General features: G+C 36.9%; 1 long non-coding RNA gene across 1 annotated transcript in view; it reads left to right on the plus strand.

The window, feature by feature from the left end:
- Nucleotides 1-5,298: 5,298 nt before the first annotated feature.
- Nucleotides 5,299-16,383, plus strand: part of LOC111095851 — a 35,859-nt gene continuing 24,774 nt past the window's right edge. Inside the window, exons 1-2 of the long non-coding RNA XR_005359325.1 lie at nucleotides 5,299-5,438; nucleotides 6,228-6,335. This is a non-coding gene — a long non-coding RNA (uncharacterized LOC111095851). The remainder of the gene's footprint in view (nucleotides 5,439-6,227; nucleotides 6,336-16,383) is intronic.

The following is a 16,383-nucleotide window of genomic DNA, read 5'->3' on the forward strand; positions in this document are numbered from 1 at the left end:
TTTGAAGCAGAAGATACACGAGTGAGGATCTCATTATGCAGAAGTGTTAGGTATTGAAGAATGAAACAATTCATTCAACTGTGTTTTCAATGTTTTAATGCTCTAGATACTGTGGAAGGTTTTCATTGCACAAAGAATCCAGGGGTTCAGAAAGTTCTTAGCAGTATTATCTTGTTGATGTTCTGATGTCCTATCTTCAAGCAGGGTTTTCTTTGATAGGGAGTTGACTTGTTGGCTCATTTATGCTTCGAAAAAGGAGAAAATTTAGTGCATTGATTGCACAGTTTTTCAGCCTCTTGAGAAGTTCATTCTATTTACAATTTTCATCTCATGCTCAGGAATAATCATGCCTATGTTGTCCTGTGTTTGGCCCCATAGTGTCTGGAGCCATGGTGGAGTGGCACCTTCTCCAAGGAAGGAAAAAACAATCTTCATAGTAGCCACTTATGAATACACTGGAAGTGCTAAAATGGACAGAAAATGTTTCCTTGCAGTTGCCATCGATCAACTTTGATCATAGATTTGCTCTCCAACATTGTGTCTGGGTTCTGTTCTTGCATCTCTTCCTCCTTCTGCTTCTCTGCTTCCTTTGGATACTGTGTTACCCCAGTTCCTCTTGCTTCCTTCTCTTTTGGTCAAGGTTGGTGAGACTCTTCCTCTTGTGTGGCAGGTTGATACTGGACATATCTCAGCACCTACTGGACAAAAGCCCAGTCTTCACTAATACTGATCATATCTCAATGGTTCACTTTGATGTGCTTTGCCTTACCAGGGGTAAGGATGGGAAATTACAAAACAGATAAAGATGATGGAATCAGGTGTTGCCACACTTCTATGCTTATAAGCCAATACTTTCAATACTAATCTGGTCTTTCAGGTCCTTCAAGTGTTTACAAACTTTTAAAAAATATACTATCCCTCTCTGAAATTTGTACTTGAAGTTTATAAAATAAGCATGGGCATACATTTTAAAACTATACACATCTTGACATCTCACTCTGAATAATGTTGGGATTGGCAGCTAGAGACTTAGTTGTTCCCTTCTTAAGCAATGCTTTTGGCTCACCAGAATTTTAGGAGATTGAATCACCCAAAGAAAGAGCTGCTGCCAAGAGCTGTAGCCTCTGATTTCCACAGTGTAAAATTGCCCTGGGTGAATTCTTCTTTTTAGCTACCTCCTTATACATGAAGTCATTGCTATGAGCATATCCTTCCAAAACAAGGATCCAAAGTCACTTTATTAAAAGTAAATATGTAGAAATTGACATTGATAATTTCTCATCTCTTGTTGTTTATAAAGAAGCCATTTGATATAATGAGAAGAGCACAGGACTTGTGATTATAAGACCTGGATTTAAGTGTGGACCTTGAACAAGTCACCCACCATCCAAATCTATTTGTTTATCTTGAAAATGAAATAATTATAATCATGGCATTGACCTGATGGCTGAAAAAAAGTGGGAAACTGGCTTGCAAACCATCAAAGCTCTGTAAAAGTATAAGAAATTGATAAAGTATTAAGGAAATAAGAAAGAGATTGTAAGAGGCTCCATATTTTCACTAGGAAATAAATTTTAACAACTGAAGGAAAGAGAAACGTATGTTGCAGAGTAAAGGACCTGAATAATCTTTCTGAAAGATTAATTCCAGTTAATTTTTTTCCCTGTATGTTATATTTCAGGCAATAATGATAATGCTAAGGGCCAAATATAGTTCAAAGTGCTTCATACAGATAATCTTACACTAATCATGCTACCACTGTTCCTATTTTACAGATGGAGAAACTGAGGCATAGAGAATATAAGGGGCTTGTTGGTCACAATTACAGAGTCAGTAAATGGTAGAGCCACAATTTGAACTCAGATAATCTAGCTCCAGAGTCTGTGTTCTTGACTATTGGGCTATTTCCAATTATGTAAATAAGGAAGACTTAAATTTTCTCTAAGATATAGGAAGAAGTTTCTGGTAGTTGAGTGAAGTTTTCTAAGCTATAGGCAAATGATATTTATGAAAGTGACTGAGGAATACCCTGCATAGTGTCAAACACTGAAGTGCCTTATTGCACTTTGTGAATTTTCATTTCATGTGAAGTATCAAAATTCACCCAGCAAGTAAAAGGATTTTGCAAATACTTTAGAAGTCTGTCTTAATACCAGGGGACTTCAAATTCCTTTTTTTAAAAAATCAGGAACTTTGAATTGAACTAGCTACTTTGCAACAATGAAGAAATAAGGGCATGACAGGGGCATCTGGGTGTCTCAGTGGTTGAGCGTCTGCCTTTGGCTCAGGTTGTGATTCCGGGGTTCAAGTTCCCCATTGGGTTCCCTGCAGGGAACCTGCTTCTCCCTCTGCCTATGTCTCTGCCTCTCTCTCTGTGTCCCTCATGAATAAATAAATAAAATCTTTAAAAAAAATAAATAAGGGCATGACAATTATTTGGTATATAATTTACATACTAATTTGGTACCATACACACATACATACATGCATTTTATATATATATATATATATATATATATATATATATATACACATATATATGTATATTTAATGAACTCTTTATTGCCCTAGAGTGGCTATTTAAATCATAAATTGCCACTATTTGGACACTGGAATATAATTACACTTAACAGATAGAAGAGGGGATCATGACTATTGTTATTTATAATAATTCTTCATACATTTGGTGAGGAAATTAAGATTACATAATATGCATGGTCTTTTCCTAATTTAACATTCTTTAGTGCTTTAAAGGAGATTGTAATCGTTAATATTATGAGTTCTGCCATTTTCCCCTTCATATTTCTTTTAGGCAACAGCAGTGGTTATGTGTTGTAGTTAAGTTTTAACTTTAGTGCGAAGATATCTTAAACACATATCAGGAGCTCAATGAATATTTGTTGAACAAATATGTGAAAGCAGAGATATCTACCATTGCACCACAGTAATTATACAGACCAGATATTAACATTTCTGAGCTGAATTCTCTTAGTTTGTATTTGTCATAAACTGCTGTTTGACAAGATTGAGCTCTTTGAGATAGGCTATTGTTTATTATAAAAGGTAGGATCAAGATTTTTGTTTGTTTGTTGTTTTAATGAAGGAAAACCTTCCTCTGCAGAAGTTAACTGCCTTTGTCTGAAATTCTGGTCTGGATTCACACAGTGAGGACAGTTCTTTAGTGTATAACCCTTGCTATCCATTTCTTATTGTTGTATAGCTCATGAAACCCTGCTTAAGCTTTTGGCTTCGGTAGACTTTTACTTTAAGATTAGCTTGGCAGATAGCATTTATTCGATTTCCTCCAGGAAACCTCACTAACATAAAAGTAGGAGACTTTTAAAAAAAAATTACAAAAGCCCATAAAAATTTGAAGAAAAACAACAAAATAAAGTCCAGCATCAACAAAATAACAAAAACCGATAGATGAATGGTAATTGACTTAGTAGTGAATAAAGCCAAGAAGCAGACAAAATTCATGATAGTGTTAGGAATTGGAGGCAAGAGGCTCTTTAAGAATTGATGTCCTGGATAACACTAAAAATAAAAGGGAATAACTGAAACAACTAGATCTGCAGGTCACACCCCTCTACCCATTCCATATAGCCAGGCAACTAGCCCCCTCCCACTTCAAGAGAAAACAGGAGGTTCATTCTTCAGAAAGCACATATAAAGAGCCTTCAAATGGGATACCTTAGGCATAGGTCAGAGTAAGGGGACCATACCAGAAGTGGAGAGATTATGTGAATATCTCTATCAGATGTATAACACAGTTTCCTCAATAGCCAGGACTCTGGCCAAGTTGCAGGAGATTTGTGCATCTGTGTAGCCCAGTGTTAAACTGTAAACTTAATAGAGTTGCAAAATACAGCATAGAGAAGTCCTATGTACCCATCACCCAGCTCCCCCAGTGGCTAACACTATTAAATAACTGTAGTGAGTTATCAAAACCAGAAAATTGACATCGTCGCAATAAAACCAATTAGCTTTTAAACAATGTCATTTTAAAGTATGAACAGATGGCTAAGGATAGTCAGACATCTCAGGAAATATATACTTTTTTAAATTAGAAAGACTGTCTTAAAGAAACTAATACTGAGAATGACAGTGAAAACTTCAAAAGAGGCAAAAGGAAAAAGAGTAAGAACCAAGAGCAAGGTTAATAAAAAAGAATTCTAATGAATAATAAAGACCTCATATAAATTGCAAACAATTGTGGTAGAAAGTAAAACTAACAACAATAAAAAATCAAACCAAAGAATACTTCAATGTAAAGGATGATAGAAAAAAGTTATGTAGTACATGGTGACTGCATTTGAGAATACTCCACTACATAATTGAAACTTTCTAAAAGAATAGAACATAAATGTTCTCACCAAAAAAAAAAAACAAAAAACAAAAAACGTAAACGTGAGGTGATGAAATACTTGTGTTCATGCATCAAGTCAGTACCTTGTATACTTCCAATATTTTACAATTTTGTCAGTTATACCTCAATAAAGCTGAAAAACAAGATAATTACACAAAAAGTAGAGCAAAGAAAGAAAGAAAAAGGGTACCAAATAAGAGACTTAGAAAAAAGAAAGTTAAAGAATTAATTCAGGAGGTTCCACTTCTAAATCATAGGAAATATAGAAAGAGAGAACAGACAAAATAAAGGGAGAAGATGATCAAAGAAATTATCCCCAAATGTTTAAAGTCTATGAATTTTTAGATTAAAGGATGCACTAAGCATTCAGAACAATAGGTGAAGAAAAGCCCACCGTGTAAATGCATTACTGTGAAATTTAACAACACTAGGGATAAAGAAAAGATATGAAAGACCATCGGAGACTAAGCACCTGTCTTTTATGGAACACAATAATTCAGAATGGCTTTGGAGTCCTCAACAGCAGCACTGAGAACCAGAATAGATCCATGCCCCCACAATTGTAGAAGGACAGACGATACAGCATACATGCAAGATCTCAGAAAGTCTCTTCCCCACCCCTCAGTACCCTTTATGAGGAGGCTGCTAGAGAATGTGCCCCATGAAAACAAGGCACTAGGCCAAGAAAAAGGAAAAGGTGTGATCTAAGGATCAGATCAAACTCAAGAGAAAGGCAAAGGAGTCCCCAGGTCAATGGTAAAGGGCAACCCCCAAGTGACAGCTGTGGAACATAAAGACCAGATTCCATTTAGGAATTGGGCAGAAAACTATGATAAAGATGTTTCCAAGGAGATGAAATTGACAAGATGTCTGACGTGTCTGCATATACTGAGAGAAGATTCTAGATGACTCATGAGTTTGATAATGAATTCATAAGTACGTACAAAAAACTAAGCAAACAGAATACAATTTTTAACTCCAGATAAACAAAATAAATGCGAGAAAGTAAAAGTAATTTTCACATACTACAAAGTTGAGCTGTGCATAGTGTTTACACTGTCCTACTAAAGTAAGTACTAAATGCCAGTTTAATCATAATTATGGCAATTTCAGAAAAATGGGGCACAAATAAAGAAGAGATGGTAAAAAAGAGCGAAGTTCTCAGCTTCCATAAAACTATAATCATTAACACCAAAACCTTCCCAAATCAAAAAGTGGTAAAATAATCTTGTTACTCCAAGATATCTTGGATATTTTAGTAAATACTAAAATAAACAAAAAGTGACTGTTTCTGGGAAGCAGGAAAGGGCAAAGAATTAGGCAGATGATGGCTGTTTAGTTTTGTTTTAAATTATAATGCTTGTGAAAATTTTGATTTTTTAAACTATGTGCCTACATAGCTCGGACAAAAATAAAGTTTAGGGACACCTGGGTGGCTCAGTGGTTGAGCGTCTTCCTTTGGCTCAGGGCATGATCCCAGGATCCGGGATCAAGTCCCACATCAGGCTCCCCAAAGGAAGCCTGCTTCTCCCTCTGCCTGTGTCTATGCCTCTCTCTGTGTGTGTCTCTCATCTCTCATGAATAAATAAATAAAATCTTTTTTAAAAAATTAAGTTTAAAAAGATTAGAAGAATATAAGGATTAGCCCAGGAAAGATAAGACTCCTTGCAAAGAGTAGTATGATAATCTTGGTTTAAGGGAGATGGATGGTAGTTGGGGGCAGTTTTATATTTGTTACTCTCTACCCACCTCAAGGAGAAGAGAGTAATTACTACGATGATCCCCAGACACATCAAGTGCTAAATAGTTAAGTAATAATAGAGAGACCAGACTTGCACTTATGTTCTTGTTTTTTCAGGTGTAAGCATCATCCTGAAAGGACAGTCTATGTGTATTACTAATCCAGTACGCCTTCTATTCTTCTTCTACCCATCCCCCAATCCTCATCACATAAGAGCACAGGCAGGTAAGGAGCATCTTCTGTCATTGGCCCTGACCTCATGAATACATCTGGCACAGTAAGTAGAGATTTCTCCAGATGCCAAGAACAGGATTCTCTCACGTACCCTATTATTAGGGTCTTTTCCATTAGCTAAATGGATCAAGTGAAGTCTAAGGTATCATCAAGTTAGGAAATCCTGGTATTGTGTAATTTATTTGGAAAGCAAACGGCCTAAATCCTATATAGCTGGAGTGCTAGCTCTGAAAGTTTTTAGCGATATAGATGGAAAGGAAGATAAGGAACATATACTATATTAGGATGACGTCATTACTTGTTGATTCATTAAGCAAGATATAAAATGTATCCCTAGCCTAAGGTGCTAATTATGCTTGGTAACTAACTGGAAGAGAAACATGCTCCATATGCTCTAAATATTCTTCTAGAGTTTATGGATAGGTTAGCAAATCCCAGGAACCCGTGAATGCAGGATGTATATAAGAGATTTCAGGGTATAGGAGGGATAAGGTGGAAGGGCCTGAGAAGGTAATAAAAATCATTGTCCAAGATTTTAAAGATACTCCTTTTTAAAGATATTTTGTTGTACAAATTATGATGCAACCAAGTATAAATTACTTACGGTTAATTCCAACAGTCGAAATCATCTGATACTAAGATACTTCATCTCTTTAGATAAGTGGTTATGGATTGGAGTTGGAAGGTAGTTTTGTAATATACCAAAGAGTGACACAATTCCATCATTTTTAATAGACCTAACCTGTGCTATTTTAAATAATAGTAATAATCATTAAACTTTGAATAACCACTTGAGTAGATGCTAGCCCAGGAGCCAGATAACTAGTCTTTCTGGGAGAAGTCTCATTCTTTAATGCCAATCTCCGATTTTCAAACAAAGCCTTTGAAAAATCTTAGTGACTTCAATCACTCTTTCAGATTTGACCATTATTCTCAAGCTGCACACATTTTGGTATTGCATGGAGGTTCTTCCTAGCTGCTAGCCCTTCTCTACATTTTTATTTGCCTCACATGTTGGAAATAATGCACAAGACAAACTCACTGATAGACCAGGCTGTTTTTTATTCATTTAAATTTATTAGCTTCCTATCAGATATTTTTTCAATGTATATTAAAAACACTTGCAATACTACAATTTTTCCAAACATAAGTTCAAGTCTTCTGCCCATTTTTAATTGGATTATTTGGGCTTTTGATGTTGAGTTATGTAAGTTCTTTATATTTTTTGGATACTAACCCTCTATTGAATACATCATTTGCAAATATCTTCTCCCATTTGGTAGATTGTCTTTAGTTTTGTTGGTTGTTTACTTTGCTGTGCAGAAGCTTTTTTCTTTTTCTTTTTCTTTTTTTTTTTTTTTGATGTAGTCTCAATAGTTTATTTTTGCTTTTGTTTCCCTTGCCTCAGGAGACATTACCTAGAAAGATGTTACAGCCAATGTCAGAGACATTAATGACTGTGCTCTCTCCTAGGATTTCTATGGTTTCAGGTCTCACATTTGGATCCTTAATCCATTTTGAGTTTTTTTTTTCTGTATGGTACAAGAAAGTAATGCAGTTTTATTCTTTTGCATGCAGATGTTCAGTTTTTCTGGCACCATTTGTTGAAGAAACTCTTTTTCCCATCACAATGCTTTTTCCTCCTTTGTTGAAGATTAATTGACCGTATAATTGTGGGTTTATTTCTGGGTTTTCTATTCTACTCTATTGATCTATGTATCTATTTTTGTTCCAGTACCATACTGTTTTGATTACTACAGCTTTGTAATATAAATTGAAAAATCATAGAATTGTGATAACTCTAGTTTTGTTTCTCTTTATCAAAATTCCTTTAGCTATTTGGTGTCTTTTGTGATTTCACACACAAATTCAGGATTGTTTGTTCTAGTTCTCTGGAAAATGCCATTGGTATTTTGATAAGGATTGCACTATATCTGTAAATTGCTTTGGGTAGTTTGGACATTTTAGTGATACTTCTTCTTCCAATCCATGATTAATTCATCACTTATAGCACTTTTTTAGTGGAGTCTTTAGGGTTTTCTATATATAGTATCATGTCATCTGCAAAAAGTGAACATTTTACTTAGGTTGCCATGACTGAACCTACCCTACAACTTCCTCCACCCACAAGGTCAGACCTGCCAACAGAAGTCAGACACAACTTTTTTTTTTTTGCTTCCTGACATTTTTAATAAATTTATTTTTTATTGGAGTTCAATTTGCCAACATACAGAATAACACCCAGTGCTCATCCCGTCAAGTGCCCACCTCAGTGACTGTCACCCAGTCACCCCCACCCCCCACCCACCTCCCCTTCCACCACCCCTAGTTCGTTTCCCAGAGTTCAGAGTCTCTCATGTTCTGTCTCCCTTTCTGATATTTTCCACTCATTTTTCTCCTCTCCCCTTCCTCTCTCCTATTCCCTTTCACTATTTTTTATATTCCCCAAATGAATGAGACCATATAGTGTTTGTCCTTCTCCGATTGACTTATTTCACTCAGCATAATACCATCCAGTTCCATCCACGTGGAAGCAAATGGTGGGTATTTGTCATTTCTAATGGCTGAGGAATATTCCATTGTATACATAGACCACATCTTCTTTATCCATTCATCTTTTGATGGACACTGAGGCTCCTTCCACAGTTTGGCTATTGTGGGCATTGCTGCTATAAACATCGGGGTGCAGGTGTCCCGGCGTTTCACTGCATCTGTATCTTTGGGGTAAATCCCCAGCAGTGCAATTGCTGGGTCGTAGGGCAGATCTATTTTTAACTCTTTGAGGAACCTCCACATAGTTTTCCAGAGTGGCTGCACCAGTTCACATTCCCACCAACAGTGCAAGAGGGTTCCCCTTTCTCCACATCCTCTCCAACATTTGTGGTTTCCTGCTTTGTTAATTTTCCCCATTCTCACTGGTGTGAGGTGGTATCTCATTGTGGTTTTGATTTGTATTTCCCTGATGGCAAGTGATGCAGAGCATTTTCTCATGTGCTTGTTGGCCATGTCGATGTCTTCCACTGTGAGATTTCTGTTCATGTCTTTTCTGTCATGCCCATTTCATGATTGGATTGTTTGTTTCTTTGCTGTTGAGTTTAATAAGTTCTTTATAGATCTTGGAAACTAGCCCTTTATCTGATATGTCATTTGCAAATATCTTCTCCCATTCTGTAGGTTGTCTTTTAGTTTTGTTGACTGTATCCTTTGCTGTGCAAAAGCTTCTTATCTTGATGAAGTCCCAATAGTTCATTTTTGCTTTTGTTTCTCTTGCCTTCATGGATGAATCTTGCAAGAAGTTACTGTGGCCAAGTTCCAAAAGGGTGTTGCCTGTGTTCTCCTCTAGGATTTTGATGGAATCTTGTCTCACATTTAGATCTTTCATCCATTTTGAGTTTATCTTTGTGTATGGTGCAAGAGAGTGGTCTAGTTTCATTCTTCTGCATGTGGATGTCCAATTTTCCCAGCACCATTTATTGAAGAGACTGTGTTATTTGACTGCAGACACAACTTTTGATTAGAATTTAGCTTTCTTCAGGAAAAAGAATTCATGAGGGAATGATATTTTAAGATTGGTAGGTATCCCAACATTTTAGCTGGATCTAAGGAATCATTCTCTTATTAAGAAAATCATTTATGGGCACCTGGATGGCTCAGTCAGTTAAGCACCCAACTCTTGATTTTGGCTCAGGTCATGATCTCAGGGTCATGAGATCAAGCCCCAAGTCAGGCTCTATGCTGAGCATGGAGCCTGCTTAAGACTCTCTCTCTGGGACAACTAGGTGGCTCAGTCAGTTAAGCATCTGCCTTCAGCTCAGATCATGATCCCAGGGTCCTGGGATCAAGCCCGATCCCTGCATCAGGCTCTCTGCACAGCGGAGATCCTGCTTCTCCCTCTCCTTCTGTCCCTTCTTCCTGCTTGTGCTCTCATTCTCTCTCAAATAAATAAATAAGTAAAATCTTTGTTTAAAAAAGACTCTCCCTTTCCCTCTGTCCCTTATGCTGGTGCTTGCCCTTTCTCTTTCTCTCTCTCTCTCTCAAGAAAAAAAAAATCATTTGATTTTAAGATTTCTGAATTGGAAAGGGATATGTAATTCCCTCCTTCTTCACCTCATTCTTTCCCCCTACCCCTAATACATTCCCTTTATGTCCTTCTCAGATCAGGCTAATTTGGATGCTTGAAATATCAAGGTGTTCCCTCCACAGGTAGCATGTTTAATCACTTGGTTCTCAAAGATGTCTTCAGAATTCAGCAAAAGCAAACCTTTTTATTGTACACTTCAAATAGCTGAAATAGCAGAGGAGGGCACCCTTATAGTTTAACTCCTAAGGAAATAAGATAGAAGAAGTTGCAATCCATTCAAATAGAATAAAATTAAGATAAGTGGAAAATACCTATATATTTTATTTTTGTGCCCCTAAGTCCATTACTTATGGGAACTAATCCTTTCTTCTTTTCGTTATGGTTCTACAAACCTTATTGATCAAGGGGTCCTATCATTCCTACCATGGTGGTAGATATGTGACATAGGCTAATCAATCAGAATATCCCATCTAAGTTGGGATAGAATTGGTCAAGGGTAGGCATCTAACCCAGAGCCAATCACCAAACTTTGAGGGGGACTGATATAGACATTGGCAAAGAATGGATCTCATATGAAAGCCTGGCGCAATCAAGGTTGACCTTTGCCACTTCTTTGGGACCATCTACCAGAAATGGAAACTGATCAGAGAAAAACAGAGCCAAGAGAAGGAAAAATCAAGTTTTCTGTGAGTACTGGATCTGGCTGTACTTTTCATTAAATCAGCCGATATATAATCATATTTTAAGTCACTGCATACATTTTCTCAAAGAATTTCATTTTCTCTCTTGGGAATGTATTGTAGTCTAGATTGTCCTATGACTCCAAAAATGAAATACATATCTTAACAGAATGATGAGAGACAAGTACTACTGACAATAAATATTATGTTAAAATAACCAGTGAAACCTCTTATACTTCTAAGTGGAGTCTCAAATAAAACATCAGACAGATTAATTCTTTAAGACTTCAAAACAAGACCAGACAGATCACTAGAAGGAAAAGCTACAGGGAACCCTAGTCTCAGCAGGGGTACATGGGATAAATGAACAAATCTCTTCAATCTCTACTTTCGATAATTCTATAATAATTATCTGAAGCTGTTCTTAATTAGATTCAATTATGGGATTAGTTTGAATTATATTATGAGGCATTGATTTACAGAATATACCCACTGAAGGCCTAGGTGCTGAATGTAGTAAATGTGTTACAATTCTGAGTAAGGAAATTGCAGCAGGGAGCAGAGGAAAATATCGATCTACTTACAATGAATTTATATCCAAGTTAATTTTTATTTCCAATTAATAAATGTAATGTGGGTAAGGACAACTGTATTTGGAAGTGGCCCCCTTTCATCAAGGAAAGACAGAGAAATGCATCTGTTTGTTTGACTACAGGGGAAAGTCAGTTTCGGGGACCTCTGAATATGCCTATTTCCAAAAAGGCAGGCTTAGAGGGGAGAACTGGAAAAGATAAAACAATTGACACTTCCTCCAGAAATCTGGTATAAAAATTCCTATAATCTTGATTCTCAAAGCAAGAGTTTGAACTTCTCAAACTGACATATGTGATGATGTGCTAGGAGGCATAAATATGGCATAATCTGGGAAGCTGATCAGATTTGTTTCAAAAGCCAGGGCTAATTCCTAGAGCGTAGATTAATGATAGTTCAATTTTGAAAAGCAGGGGGAAGTATTATGAGGGTATATATTTCAATCTAATCCCAGAAGTAATAATATTGATAACAGTTAACATTTATCAAAGGGCTACTACTGTCAGGCTCTGGGCTTAGCAATGTACTTCTCCCAATGATATCATTATTAGCCACATATTGGAGATGAGATTGATAAAATAAATATGGTTCATCTTCTAGGGCATCAATTTTACATCCCATTATAGGGAAAATTGGGTAATTTGCCTATGTCATTTAAAATATGTTTATATTCATGGTGGGTTGCATTAATGGCTCCAATTCTTCACCATCCTTGAAGCCATGACCTCTTTCAGTGACTTTGCAATCATTTCTACTGTAAAGATGCAATATATTTCCTTACTTCTGACTTTGAGTTTGGTCATGTGATTTATTTGACTGAAGAAATGGACACCACTTGTGCAAAGGCTTAGAAACTACTTACATGATGGGGCTTACTTTCTTGGAACCCAGTTATTGTTCTGCTTCCTTGCTTGTCCCAAGAGGAAGATGAGAGTCACACTTATTCCAGCTAAGCTGCCCCAGTCAACTCCCACCAGCTACCTGAGCATCCTCTAGGTCAGGCAAGCTGACTCATAAATGTAGCCATCATAGGCTTAGAGTACAAAATTTGGCATCAGATTTGGATTCAATCATTGTCTCTATCACTTTTTTTTTTTAACTGTAGGACCTTCTGCAAGTTACCTGAATCATTACATTCATCACCTAGAATAAAGGGGTTACACCTACTTCATAGTGTAGCTGGCAGGAATAACTGAGTTACATATGCCAATGGCTTAGCCAGAAACTGACATACAGCAACTATTTGAAGAATAATAGCTATTATCATTCTCCTGATTATTTATAGATTAAGTGTACAATCCATACCCAGGAAGTCCAACATCAACTTCTCACACCTGTTGATACATTTTACAAAACACCCTACAAGTTAGCTTTGGCCCTTACTCAGAAAGGGAGGTGTTTTTCTAAAATATACTCCATAACAGGACAGAGTTTAATATTTTTATTTTTCCATCATGAGTAGATGGGAGATACTATTTGATCATTCTTGAGTATTGCCTCCATTATAAAAGTATTTTGGTAAGGCCATTTTTTTGTTTAAATTAGCAAAGCAGCCAAGAGGGGACAATTGCCTCCTACATTCCAAACCTATTTCTCCTTTAGACAGTTTGTCTAAGAAATAAATTGAGGCCCTTTATCTCACCTCTATCATACCTCTTAACTAAGGTTTGCAGAATAATATTGCCAACACCCTTGGAAAATCTGATTTTCCCTGTCATGTGCCAGGCACATCTGCTAAATACAGAGAAAGCTGATTCCCTGCCCAAAATTGATTCAGCAAGAGCACTCCGAACTCGGTTAAGGCCCCAGGAAGGCATGTGTTGGGATTTAATGCTTCACCCTGGAGAAAAAGCACCTCCTGCTTACATTACTAGAAAATAATTCCTAGCTAGCAAAGCAGTAGAAGGACCCTAGGGGCTCATCCTCCTCCATCTTGAGAAAAGAGGTTGGAATGGAATCAACACTAAGGCTACAAATAAAAGCTGTTATTCAATAGAAGAAAAATTGGAGGTTTGAATAACGAGTATTACAGCCACTGCCTGCTCCTAAAAGCATGTTCATACAGAGCAGATACTGATTACAGCAACATGCTGTATTTATATAACCCAACAGAAATACGTTATTGACAAAGAAAAGAGAACAGATCTCAGAAAACAAGCGCCAGTGACATGTTACAACTTTTTCTTTCTTTTTTTTGATTTAACATATTTGTAAGCTGCCACTCTTTACAATAATTGACAAAACAGTGCAGACATTTTGCTTTCTGGAAAATTGGAAGTCATATGTCATGACTAAGATCCATCAGTGATCAGTTAAATTGGGCGATTGGACCTGTGGTGGCACGTCTGTTCTCAGCCTAATGATTTGTTTATTTAACTGTTCTTGTTAGAGACTGTCGGCCCATCAGAAAAAGAGATGTTGATTTTAAAAATTAATCTTGAGGAAAAAGCAAATACAAATACAGAGTTTCTTGGTGAGTTCATTTCAATTCTCAATCAATGCCATTTCCTAGCACTAACTATAACGAAGACAGCAGATGCTACTTAAATAAACAAGATATACACTTTTATGAAAAGGTCAACTTAAGAGAGCCAACCTATTAATTTTCTGATGGTTATATTTAGAACAACAGCAATAAAATGTCTTTTCCATCCATTGGACCTCTGCACAGGCTTTTAGTACTAAGTATTATAAAATAGCTATATCTTATGAACATCCCAGACCAAGTATATTCACAAGATGATTAGCTCTTAGCCCTTTGTAAGGTCTCTGGAAGCCTACAGAAATTAACCTTCCCCTATGCTTTCCTACGATGTTGGTTAAAATAATCTTTCCTACTGTAGAGAATGTTTCTTGAACCTTCCGTGTCCATGGTGTCAACTTCAATGCTGGTTTCATCACTCACTGTTCCACTCTAATTCCACTACCTGACCAAGCATGTGCATTCAATCTTAATCTGTGCATTTGCTCAATGCTTATGCTTGGGTCAGACTGTGCCTTGCCACTGTCAATATAAACCTTGTCATTCAGTGGCTGGGGGATGGCAGGGGGTGGAAAGAGCTATGATTACTCTCTGAACCCATTACACACCAGACATTTACTAACAATGCAGCATGTGATACCGTTATTTCATTCTTATAAAACTTTTAGGTAGCCATTATTACTTCCATTTTTAAAATGAGGAAACTGCAGTTTAAAATGGAAAGATATGGGGTGCCTGGGTGGCACAGTTAGTTAAGCATCCAACTCTTGATCTCGGCTCAGGTCATGATCTTAGGGTTCTGGGATTGAGCCCCATGTCAGGCTCTACAGTCAGTGTGGAGTCTGCTTGAGGATTTCCTCTGTCCCTTTCCCTCTACCCTTCCCCCTGCTCATGTGCTCTCTCTAAATAAATAAATAAATTCTAAAAATCCTTTTTTTAATAAAAAATAAAATAAAATGGCAAAGATAACTTTTCCCAAGTCATAAAAGGACAATCAGTAGGGCTCAGACTAGAGTTAAGGTCTTTATGTCATGAAAACTTAGTCTTCTCACTTGGCTAGGCTATTCTCAGATTTCAGGAGCTAGGTCCATTGGCAAACTCAGTGCCTAGGATAACACTGTATGCTGAATATATATTGATGATTGCTATAATAATAACAATGTTATTATTATTAATGGGAGTTAATAGAGATCAATACTTATTTGTGCCAGACTTATAGAAGTTTAAAAAATATCAAAATCACATAGCTAATAGGTGGCAGAATTGAATCTTTGACTGAATCTTAAGCCCACATCTTATATTGCTATCCCATAGTTCTCCCCTAAAGCCTTAGCAGTATAAGTTAATGTCCCCAGAAGAAAGAGTGATGGAAAGGCCAACATGCTTCACCAATGAGATGCTTCACCAATGAGCTCTAGTTTCCTAAATATTAATAATTTTGCCTCTAGGATCTGTTTATTTCATAATGATGCAGGATCCACTCTCCCCATGACTTTGGTCCACACTGATTATAAAGGCTGCTAGTCATTGTTCCTGTCATGCTGTTCTTTCATGATTACATATCCCACTGAGGCTGATTTCCCAACACTTGGCACCCTGTGGGTGCTCTATCAGAACTAGCAACTCACCTCATAAATACAGGAACTTCTACTAGCTCTGTGACTTTCTCTGGTCAGACATATTTTTGGTCACATTTTCCATTAGCCACTCACTTGTCAGCCTCTGCTTGTGTGATTCTTCCTCCTAATATGTGGGACCTTGAAATGTCCTGCTTTTTCTCTCTGGGAGTTTTTTTATGTTGGTCAGTTCATCCTGGCCACATACAAGCTGTCACTGGTATTGGGATGCTTAGCATCAGAAGAATTATTCAGGGGAACTAAAAGTAGAAGTTAAAATCACCTGCCACTTTCAGTAAATGAAGAAAAAAATAGTTTAAGAAGACATTTAAGAAGTGAGCTAACCTTTCAAAATATCTGTATATTTTGGACTGGAATGTCTTGAATAGACATCCACCAGGGATTGTAAAACAAACCTGAGCTATGAAATCTGACTTCTTCACCTTCCTGATCCTGAGCAAAGATGTGAGAAAACAACAACACTTAGATTTAAGTCTCTTTTTCTGCTTTTTCTACATATCACACTTCGGCAGAATTGCTAATAGGGAGTGAAATGTCCAAAGAGGTTGCCTCAGAAAGGCAGAGAAGC

This window comes from Canis lupus, chromosome 5 (genome assembly GCF_011100685.1).
Source record: "Canis lupus familiaris isolate Mischka breed German Shepherd chromosome 5, alternate assembly UU_Cfam_GSD_1.0, whole genome shotgun sequence".
Lineage (NCBI taxonomy): Eukaryota > Metazoa > Chordata > Mammalia > Carnivora > Canidae > Canis > Canis lupus.